The sequence below is a fragment of the Sciurus vulgaris genome (assembly GCF_902686455.1).
Source record: "Sciurus vulgaris genome assembly, contig: HiC_scaffold_611_arrow_ctg1, whole genome shotgun sequence".
In the NCBI taxonomy this organism is placed as follows: domain Eukaryota; kingdom Metazoa; phylum Chordata; class Mammalia; order Rodentia; family Sciuridae; genus Sciurus; species Sciurus vulgaris.
Window position 1 is genome coordinate 4,268,785 of NW_027632409.1, and position 9,082 is coordinate 4,277,866.

Here is a 9,082-nt window from a genome sequence, read left to right on the forward strand (position 1 = left end):
TGATCCACCAGAGAGGTATGTAATTTATTGCTATGTGAAAGTTTCTGATTTCCTAGAAATGTAAATATGGTGCAGGATAATATAATCTGGAAATGAAAAAAGGTAGGAATATTATGAAAGGATCAGTAAAGTCTTCCCTGATAAAATGTTCACTGAAAGATAATAAATACTAATACACCTACAATTTGGGAAACAAATTATGAGGAATTCAAATAGGCAAGCTATGTTAGAGGAACTGGTAGAAGAGTAGTTATACACAAGAATGCTCAAACTTTACTGAATCCAATTTTGGTGACCATGTTCAAAATGCACATTTTACTCAAGAGGCTTTTGCATCCACATTTCTAAAACATGTAAAGATGTTTCCAATGCTCCTGATCCACAGACTGCATTCTGATTTGCAAGGGTGGTAACTGCCTTGAGGAAGTCTAAATGAAGAGTTGTTGCATGTTAATTCAGTCATAACCAGATCCAGTGAAAGCACAATATTTTTTTTTATTCTGAGCATATCTCTGGGGAGAGGAAAAGGATAAAAACAAGAAAGATACAAAAATTATATTCCTAGGCAACAAAGTACATTGACACACCTGAAATCACAGTGAACCAAGAGACTGGCATAGGAGGATCACGGGTTCTAGGCCAGCCTCAGCAAAAAGTGAAACCATAGCAATTTAACAAGAAGTTATCTCAGAAATAAATAAATAAATGTCAGTCAGTTATTAAGAAAGTAAATAATGTTGAAGATTAGGCTCAGTCATATAGGTCTCCTGGGGTATATATGTGGTACCAAATATATGTATTTTAATATACAACTACTGGAAAGGAAGAAATCATAATAGGAATAATTGAAGACCAAACTCTAGAAATTGCTTTTGAATAGCTCACAGGAAAGGGAAATGAACTAGGTAACTCTGGAAAGAAATGCAAAGGAAACAAGAGGAAGCATCTCAGCTGGCCCAGCTTCTTAAACTTTGTTCATTTAATTAAACTTGATTCTACACAGGTCACTGAAAATTGTCTATCCTCTGTATTTCTGGAAACATGCCCTCCATTCAGGCCTAAATGAATGTCACACTGCACTGTTGCCTTTTCATTATTCATCTGTATTCTCACAAAGACCCTTCATGTCTACCATCCACAGCATTGATATTGGTCTAGCTACACTGCATATGAGGCCATCAGCCTTTATCCCTTTTCCTGCCTGTGATGTCCTCTGTCATTACTTCTCACCTATCCCTATATTGTCATACACATACAGATCAATTTGGTGCTTTTCTGTGTCATGCTACAGCCTTCCCTGTTCTTACCATTTTATGCCTCTGGATGATAGTCTCACTCCTTAAGCTGCTCTTCATACCAAGCTCCAGAAATGGTACATTTTTTCTCAACTACCTCTTACCAAAAACTTATTCAGTTATTGGTTCAAATAATTAGAACTGTTGACACCATGGTGATATAAAAAAATCCCTAACAATCTGGGAGTAAATTTATTAGATTTGTACAGAAAATTTTATAGGTAAATTTGTTAGGTCCTAAGTAAAATAGTTGCTGGGTAACTAAGGTAGCCCCAAGAGAGGAAAACACTATATCAGGAAGGATAACCAGAGTCTTGAAGGACTAAACAAATAGTTTGCCTTCTAAAGGAAGAAAATCAATTCATCAGAATAGTGGAAAAAACATTTTACATATGAAGGCATTCACTGACAAATGAGTAAGAAGTATCAGTATTAGGAAAATAATTCTGATGAACAGAGCATGTTGAAAGTTATTATTATGAAAAGAGTAGCAGACTGTAAATTTGGATATTTTGTGGATATTTTTATAAATTTATTTTAGGGAACTTTTAATTTTTCTGGAAGGATAAATCTTTGTGTTATTTTTATGCATTAAACCTGTTCACATGTAGTTTTTCCCCGATGAGTTTTGAAGTTCTTGAACAGGAAAAGCATGCATAACATAGTAAATATTTGCTGGGTTAGTTGGTCACAGATAAACCAAGCTTCTTAGGAGGCTGAGAGGGGTGAATGGCATGATTGATGACACTCTGAACAATTAAGAGTGGCTCTGTCTCAAAGAAAAATGAGTTTGGCAAAACTACTCATTGGTAGAGTAATTGCTAAGGTTGCCAAAGTCCCTGGATAAAATCACAAAACATGAATACACACACATACACACACACCCCCCCCACAAGCACACACAAACACACACAGCAGAGTAAGATTATTTCTAAAGTAAATGATGATCTAGTATAAAGCCATTATTAGTTTTTAATTTGATAGAGTGTTACTCTTTCCAGGAGTACTAAGTAACTTAAGTAAACTATTTGTCAACAGGCTACTGTTAGATGTAACATCAGAGGAAGAGGAGGAAAGGCTTAGTGGCACTGAAAATAAGCAGTCACAGGTATGTAAACATGGAAATTTGAATTCACAGTTTCATCCTTTTTTCTCACATCCAAAATTTAAATTACTTCAAATGAAATGACCTTTTGCAATGCTCTTTAGGAATTTAAATGTCAAAAATTAATATTTAGATCTAAAGCAATCTAATGAGTATGAAAATAATGTGAGAAATCATGGCAACATAAACATGAGGTTTATTCTAGTAATTGAAGCATTTTTTTCTGTATATTGTTTGTGTTTTCATTGGTAAAACCTCACTGATGAAAATAATATAAAACATATGAGTAAACAGTTAAAATTATGAACATACATAACTGTGATTGCCACTGATCTCATTTATGTCCTAGAACGGTTATTCCCAATGGTGCAAAATTTTAAATTCACAGGACCAGTCACTAATGACAAGATTAAGGTTTCCATCATCCCTTGAAATCATTGTCTATGTTGAGGCAGATAATAGTCTCAATTGAGTCTCACATGTAACTTTTAACCAAATAGCAACAATCTAGAATGGGACCTTTGTGGTTAGGGTACAATCAGTAATTTTCCATCTCATTTCCTTAGTGGATATTAGAAAATAAAATCCTTGGATGCAGTTATTGGGGAACTATGAAAATTTTGTAGGGGCCTTATTGTTTTCTCTTGCTGTGTGTGTTAATAAGCTGAAATTTTGCATGCATTTAGAAGGATCCACTTTTAGGTATGGGTCCATTTGGAGTATAGCTTCCTCCATGTGATGTGCCTAGGCAGTGGTGAGGTCTCAGTGTCAGATCCTCACTGAACTTGACCAACATGCATGGCTAGTGATCTGCTTCTTTTCTGCATTGACTAATTGGTTTGGTGGTATTTTTTCTCAGTCAACTGGAGGGGAGCTTTTAATCTTCCACTCAGCCAGGTTTCCCTGGCACAGCTGTGGACTCTTCCTCCTGTGTATTCTTTCATCATTCTAAAAGCCAGTATTTCTGGGTTTTATCTTGCAGCAGGACTTTCCACAGAGTCCCCCAGCCCCTTTTTTATCATGCAGCCACACTCCACTCAGGCTGACTTCATCTGTGGAAACATCAGGAAGCACTGTATGTATCTGTGTTGCCACTATTCTTTATTGGAAGAATTTTTAGTTTTTCTTCAATGAAATGTCATGCAATCTTGGGAGAAATCCTGGTTCTTGGCTCACACCAGTTAATGTCTCAAGTGTGTAAACTTGCAGAGAGGAGCATTCCAATTCTCTTACCGAGGAATGTAAATATCTGCTCCAAGTTGACCAAGTGCCACCAAGGGAAACAGTATAGGAGCCTGATCCCTTGTGGCACATTGTGATTGGGCAAGAAAGATAAAGTGTATACCTTTTCCTGCAATAAATGAGTTTTCAGGCTGCTTGCCACCAGCCTGCTTCCACTGAACTCCCTGAGTCTGTGGGTCTTCACTCAGTGGGGCTAACCTGCAACAGAACTAGCCTGGCAGGTGAGAAAGAGAAAAGTGTTTCTCCTGGGCAAAGACTTATTCCCTAAATTAAGGAATGCCTCAGCAACTCAGTAAGATGCTGTCAGTAAATCTATACAGGCAAAGGGAAGAGGTGATAGATCATGGGGTCTGGGGTCCCCAATAACTGCTGGCAAGAAAAAAATTCCTCATTAATGTCCATCTGCTGCTAGCTACGTTTGCAGCTGTATCTCTCAAGATTCAATGGAGTGAGAAAAGTGGCTGAAAGTAATATCTGGAATCTCTCAATCATTCAACTGCAATACATTCCACTCTGAAAATGGCCTCATTTGGTTTCCAGTACCCCTGTGCCATGAGAGCAAAAGATGGGAGAGCAAATGTATTCCAAATGCAAGGGGCTGGCTTCCAGCATGGCAAGAGTGAAGGGTGTGGAGGTTTCAGGCTCCGGTAGGAGCACACACTTTTTCTCTCTCCCTAGAGGCTTTCTCTGTGCCTTGGGACACCTGGATATTGAGGAGTGGCTTCCATGACCTTGTGCCTGCACCGCAGACAGCGCCTGATGCCACAGATGGGCGGCTTGATAGTGTGGTGGCTTCACGGTTCCCATGGCAACTGGAGATGCTTCAGGTCCTGGCTGCTTGAGACTGAGATTCAAAACAAGTGCAGGCTCTGTGATGATGGTAAGAAGAAAGATGAAGGGAGCAAGGACCGGGGCCTGATGTTTCAAGAAATGGGATCCTAACCTTTTGACCCAGTTGAAGGTCAATGGTGTGTGCAGGGCACAGCCTAGCAGGCCATGGATTGCTCCATGTCCAGGCAGGACAGGGGACCCCACTGAATCCTGACAGCTCACACTACCCTCCAGGACTTCTAGGTGGTGCTGGGCTGCTTTGGCCACCCTGAGCATCATGACAGCCTGATCATGTAGGTTCTGCTGAGGGTAGTGAGCACCCCCAAGGTCTAGAGGACAAGGCAGGGATGAAGGGTTGCATGAGGACATGTTGGTCACCAGCTTAGCACTGGCTCAGCGACATTGCCCTCCAAAACTGCTCCTCCAGGTCTGGGCACACCTGGGCTTTGGTCAAGTCAGGTAACTGAACTTGGGCCCTAGCAACCACATGGCATGATGACTGTTGTCAGCTCAGGGCCAGGGTGCATGCAGTGCAGCTCTCTGGCTTAGCTGCTTCTTGAATTGGGAAACATCACACCCAGTATGGTTGGTTGCCCCTCCTTTCTGAGATTGGCCTTATGTCTTCAGGCCTGTGTGGATTAGCTGCAGCTTGGTAGCATCCGAGCCCTGTGCTGCCCATCTGGTGCCTCTTTCCCTGCAGGGTGTGTCTGAATGGACTTGCCAATGGAGCTGGGTGGGGGTTGGGTTTATGGTGGCTCCATGGGTGTAGGGGTAGTCTGGCATGTGGGGTGGGGCCAAGGGGACTTTGCATCAGGAGCCTCAAAGAGCAGCTGGGTGGGAGTCTCCAAGGGCTTGGGAGTTGGGCCTAAGGTGTGAAGAGCTGAACCTTCCCCATGTGTTCACATGGTATGGCACCTGGCCTTGCTTCCCAGTGTAATGCATCACAAAAGTCAGGAGCACGTGGCAGGGTCTGTTGCAGTCAGGAAGCCAACCTACCCGTCTCCACCCAGTCCCTCTTTTCTGTACTTTCCCTTAGAAAATCTGTTTTCTTTTCTCAATTAAGGGTTCCATTCAATCTGCACCCAGCACTGTCTTCCCCAACAGCTGACAATGGTGTGCTGGAGGAAACCTGTATCCTGAGAGGGTTATGCACCCCATCCTAGAACCTTTGGAGCTTCCTTCAGTCAAGGGACGGGGGTACAAAGATTAAATGAGAGTGTGCCCAGTCCCTGCTAGGGACAACATCACCAAGCCAGTCCCATGGCCAGGGATCACAAACAGGCAGAATTCCCTGCCTCCAGAAGTCACATTCAATCCTCACTTTCAGGAGAGTATTCCCCAGAAGCAAATTAGGCAGTGAATAAGATCTTATGTTCAAAATTCATCACCAGCAAACTCCCCCAACCTCCAGATGGAGATATCCCCCATTGGTGGGGTGCTCTGCAGTAAGAGAGTTTGATCCAGGAAATGTGTTTATCATACTATTGGGACTGGTGCTGGCAACAGCTGTGTCTCTGCTGTAAATAGGGTGTAGGCATGTGAAGTCAGGTGGACCCATCTGGCAGCCCAGGGCCTCTGGTGAGCCACAAGCCACACCAGAAGTTAGAGGAAAGGTTTAGCCCTTGGAGGAGAAGAGGTCAAAAGAAAGGAGATGGCCAGGCCAGTGGACCTGTTGATAAGTGCAAGGGACAGAGGAGAAGCTCAGACCCCAGGTGGATGGCTCTAGACAGCACCTGGGTCAGTGCTTTGCACTATCAACCATTAGGGTTTTTAGAATAAAATTCTAGAAGGTGTGTGATGTAGGTCTCCTCTCTCAGATTTCCTCTTACTGTTCTATGAAGTTGTTGCTGTCCTCAGGGTCACATATCACACAGACTTGGTCTGAAGATAGATAGATGGAAAGAACAAGCTCAGTGATGGAGAGGATGCAGAGATTCCTGACACAACTGAAGGAGTGTGAGGGCTGCTTATAGCCCCCAACAGAGCTGGTGATTCTGGCAGGCATGCTAAGATATCCAGGATGACCTTGCCAAGTCACAGCCATTGGTTGCTGCCATTCTGGAAAGCCAAATCCACCTGCACCTCCTGGACAATGTGGATGTGGTCCTGCTGTGTGCATGTGTCCTGGTCTAGCAGGAGAACTGCAAGCAGCCTGCTGGCTTATAGAGGTAAGCCTGGGTGGTGAGGCAGGATGCAGAGGGAGGTGGAGACTGCTTCTACTATACCCAGCAGGACATGAGCTCAGTCAGGGTGACCTACCCTCACTGGATCAACTTTAACTGGCTTGGAAACAGGAAGTAAAATTTCCTAATCAATAAGTCCATGTTCAGTGGTCATCCTGTGCTGCACTGTGCTAAATAATGGGAAAAAAAAATCAAATCATGACATATGATCCACCTTTGGAGAGCTATGTCCTTGTCTTGTAAACCCAGGATCTCAATCTGCAGTAAGTCTGGTTAGACATAAGGAGGTGGCACACAAAATGATACCATGCCCAAAAGGGAGTAGGCAAGGCAAACCTTTACTTCGGGTAGGCTATGTTACCAGGACCTGCCTAGTAAGTGTCTGGGTAGGCAGTCCACCTGCTTTTATCTCTAACCTAATGCAGTGCTGCCCTTCACTCTGACTTGAGGAGTTTGCGGTTATAGTCTACTTAATTGACTAATTTTACAATTAGGGCAGGAAAAAGAGAAGGATTACAATTGGATCTTAAGGCTGAATACTAGATTCTGAAAAATAAACTACCAGACCTTCTATTGCTCACACTCTGGAGACCAGAAGTGTCTCTTCAGTCATCTGGTGGTACCTTGGATCTCAGCATTTTTGAGATCACAACCTGACCTTATTGATAGAGACCACTTGTAATCTTTATTTGCCCATCCAATATGAGGATTGTGCTTCATGCTCCTCTCTAAACAGTGGTGTATATGATTAAGGTGTATCCAGGTAATGCTGGGCAGTTTCCAAATAGTGATATATCTTGCCCAAAGGGGATATTTTTGGTACCAGGGATTGAACTCAGGGACACTCAACCACTGAGTCACATCTCAAAACTTTTTATTCATTTATTTTATTTTAATTTTGAGACAGGAAGTCACTAAGTTGCTTATGGCCTTGTTAAGTCCAACCAACAGCCAGAGGGATCTGTAAAGAGAAGGTGTACATCTGGCAGGATCCCCAGGGATTGTCTGTGGGCCTACCTACTTTTCAGTCCTGTGTCTGAGCCCCCAGTTCCCTTAAAGGACAAATGACATCTTCCTCATCCTAGAACTCCCAAGATGTTTCTTTCTAGGATCCGTTGATATTTTTCTCCCTCTGCCAGAGTCTGTGGCCTGCGTTACCTCATCTTGCTGAGGAGAAGCCCCATAGAGGATTATAACCTCAGTCATGATGGCTCACAGGTATGTTTGATGATGTAACATGTAGCTGAGATCTGAGGGAACATGGCCACTGCACCTAGTACAGGGCAGAACCTGTCCTGTGCAGGGACTCTTTACCAGAGCCAAGTCCTGCATCTGGGTCAGGGATGCCAATAGTGTTCTGAGATGGCAGGGGCCATGGAATCACAACCTCAGAAAACCAGGGCATGTAATTTCTAGTACTTTCTGCCAGTTCTGTGGACATGGTACCAGAGCAATAGGGTGGGCTTTCAGGGTTTAGTAAATGGAGGGACCACACAGGGTACTGGAAGTGCCAGCCTGGGCATCCTTAGTTGTTGGTCAAATCTGACTCAGGGTGAGTGAGCTGTTACTGGGCAAGGATAGGGTCCCCTTTATCCTACTCAACTTTGAACATTTCTAGCATCCAAAGGCCTGGACCAATTGGGTAGTCATTCACTTAAGTTGTGGGTCAATACTGGCCCCTTGGGTCCAAAACCTGTGGAACTGACAGTGGTGTCACCCTAGTCGTGCACCCAAAGATGGGTTGTCAGGCCTCTCTCTTCATGCCTTAACTTTTTCACCTGTGCAGCTGAGGACCATCCTCTGTTGGGAAAGGAGAAGAATGTCAAGGTGGGTTGACAGATCTGGCTACTTGAAGAGTGAGGTGAGGTTCTCAGCATGACTTGAAAAGTGCCTGGGTGTTCAGGGCAATTCCTCAGAGCCTTGTAGGCACTGTAGTACCTGCCCCTGCTTCACCACACTGTGGATGTGATGATCATTGTGTTCAATCCCAGACATTAATCCCTTCACCAAGGTTAGTTTGCAGGGTTATGTGCCAGGGAGCTCAGAGCATCCAGGACTCAGCATGTTCTTCCAGAATTGCCATGTGCCAGGAGGCAGCAAGGAGCTGGTGCAGCTCTGGAATGACATCCACTACATTATGGATGCGAGGATGCTGAGTGTGGTGGTGCTGACCAACCTGTAGAGCTACTGCTGCATAAGAGGTTCTGTGGGCATATGTCTGCACTGGTTCCACCAGTGTTGCCAAGTGGTTGCATGTACCACCAAGGCCCCAGTGAGGAACTGGTGGGAAGCACAAGAGTTTACCACCACAACACCATAAGCAGTATGGCATCAGTGTTTCTTGCTGGCTGTGAGCCAGGCCCAAGCTGCACTCCCCCTGCTTCCTCAGGAGTAGGTGGCTGAGGTCATTTTCATGACCATCTCCT

General features: G+C 43.9%; 1 pseudogene across 1 annotated transcript in view; it reads left to right on the forward strand.

Moving 5' to 3' along the window:
- LOC306652839 (chromodomain-helicase-DNA-binding protein 1-like) overlaps positions 1-8,838 on the forward strand; it is a 43,499-nt pseudogene extending 34,661 nt beyond the window's left edge. Inside the window, exon 11 of the transcript in view lies at positions 8,648-8,838. The product of the transcript in view is annotated as a chromodomain-helicase-DNA-binding protein 1-like (transcript). The remainder of the gene's footprint in view (positions 1-8,647) is intronic.
- The last annotated feature ends 244 nt before the right edge of the window (positions 8,839-9,082 follow it).